This window comes from Mastomys coucha, unplaced genomic scaffold (genome assembly GCF_008632895.1).
Source record: "Mastomys coucha isolate ucsf_1 unplaced genomic scaffold, UCSF_Mcou_1 pScaffold9, whole genome shotgun sequence".
NCBI classification, from domain to species: Eukaryota; Metazoa; Chordata; class Mammalia; order Rodentia; family Muridae; genus Mastomys; species Mastomys coucha.
The window spans coordinates 56,220,318-56,222,571 of record NW_022196915.1 but is presented as its reverse complement, the minus strand read 5'-3'; the positions used below and the strand labels follow the sequence as shown (position 1 = coordinate 56,222,571).

At 44.7% G+C, this 2,254-nt stretch overlaps 1 pseudogene; it reads left to right on the top strand.

The window, feature by feature from the left end:
* The window catches only part of LOC116084751, a 5,928-nt pseudogene extending 4,558 nt beyond the window's left edge, over positions 1 to 1,370 (top strand).
* The last annotated feature ends 884 nt before the right edge of the window (positions 1,371 to 2,254 follow it).

The following is a 2,254-nucleotide window of genomic DNA, read 5'->3' as shown; positions in this document are numbered from 1 at the left end:
TCACCATGAGAAGTGATTTTATATCTAAATCTTGCTTTTCCAGTGTAATGGTGTGTCCAGGACTTGCTGTGGTGGGAGAATTGGGTTCTAATGATGCCAAGTAACCTTGATTTGTGTTGTTTATTTTCTTATGCTTGCCCCCTGCCATTTGGTTATCTCTAGTGCTACCTGCCCTTGCTAAATCTGACTGGAGCATGTCCTTCCTGTGAGCCTGATTGTGTCAGAACTCCTCAGAGTCAAGCTGTCTCTGTGATCCTGTGATTCTGGGATCCTGTGACCCTGGGCAGGTGAGAGTGCCTGGGAGTGGAGCTTCCTCTGGGTGTTGTGGGACTGGCTGAGGAGCTTGTGCCCAAGGTCTGCTCAGGACACCAACTTCTGATCCTGAGTGTGTCAAAGCTCCTGGGAGTGGAGTTTCCTCTGGGTGTTGTGGGACTTGCTGCGGAGCTTGTGCCCAAGATCTGCTCAGGACACCAGCCCAAAGAGACAGGAAGAAACCAGAGCCACTGGGCTGGTGGAGTTCCTGAGCTGCTTTTCTATTATAGCTGAAACTATGCTCTACAGATAGGTGTTCCTGAACACCCAGATGTGCACCTCTGTAACTGTGGCAAGGAGTGCAATTCCTATTCAGAGTTCAAAGCTCATCTGACCAGCCCTCTGCATAACCATCTCCCTCGCCAGGGCCACAGCAGCAGCCATGGGTCAAGCCACAGCAAGGAAAGGAAGTGGAAGTGTTCAATGTGCCCAGGCTTTTATCTCTCCTTCTAAACTCCACGTGCACTTAGTGGGTCATATGGGGGTAGTGGGATATGAAGCCCTACAAATGTGATTTTTGTAGCAAGGCTTTTTAGTGATCCAAGCAACCTATGGACACACCTCAAAATACACACAGGTCAGAAGAATTACAGGTGCACTTTGTGTGACCCATCTTTAGAAGGCTCACCTGGAGTCTCACATGGCCATCTACATGTGAAGATGAGAAGAATCTCAAGTGTGATGACTGTGACAAGCTGTTCATGTGGAGACAGGACCTCAAACAGCAGGTGCTCATCCATACAGAAGAACACCAGAGCTAGTGTCCGAAGTGTGATAAACTGTTCTTGAGAACAAACCATTTGAAGAAGCATCTCAATTCTCATGAAGGGAAATGAGATTATGTGTGCGAAAAATGTACAAAGGCTTATCTAACCAAGTACCATGTCATCTGCCACCTGCAGACCTGCAGAGAGCCCACTTCCAGTTCCTCCGCACAGCAAGAGGACGAGGACGAGGACTCAAAGGAAGAAGGTCTTGCAGACTCCATGAGGGCAGAGGGCTGCGGGATGAGCAGTGCTATTTACTCAACAGATGAGGCTCTCCCCACACACAGATAAGAGGAAAAAGCAACTGCTTCTGATGGAACGTACATTTGGGAAAACAGAAAACCAACTCACTGTTGTAGTTTTTTATATGAAATGCTTTCTGATCCTGAACCCACTGTTAAAAGTGGGCTGAGGGGGGATAGCTAAAACACTTACAGAAGAATGTCCTAATGGGTTCTTTAAGATGGACCGGGAGAGGAGGCCTGCCTCTGTCCTATTTTTAAGTCATGGGTGGCAATGAGGGGCCCGTGTTTGATATCTGTTCTTTATTTACATGTAATTTGGGAGATGCATTTATGCTTGAATCAAAGTGCCCTTTTGTCCAAACAAATCAGGTTTCTCTTCCATTGTTCCATTTCCCCAGCCCCATAGCCAACGTGACTTGAGCCATCCCACTGCTAACTACATATTATGCACCATTGTAAGGTATGCATTTCAAAGAGAATTGTAACACAGCTGTGCAAGTGTTAGGATGACTGTAATTAATACCTGCCTTAAAAAAAAGTTTCATGCATTGAGAAAACTATCCATTTCTTTTAGATTTTCCAGTTTGTTGGAGTGCAGGTTTTTAAAGTACATCATTGTGATCCTCTCAGTTTCTTTGGTGTCTCCTGTTATATCCACCTTTTATTTCTGATTTTGTTAATTTGGATATTCTCTCTTTTAGTTAACTTGGATACGGGTTTGTCTCTCTTACTTGTTCTCTCAAAGAAACAACTCTGTTTTATGGATTCTTTGTATTGCTTTGTTGTTGTTTCTATCTTACTGAGTTCAGATCTGAATTTGTTAATTTCTTCTTTTTAATATTTTATTTCTTTACTTAAGGTCTGAGTGCTCGGCTGCACGTTCACTCACATGCTAGAAGAGGGCATGGGATCCCCGTATAGATGGTTGTG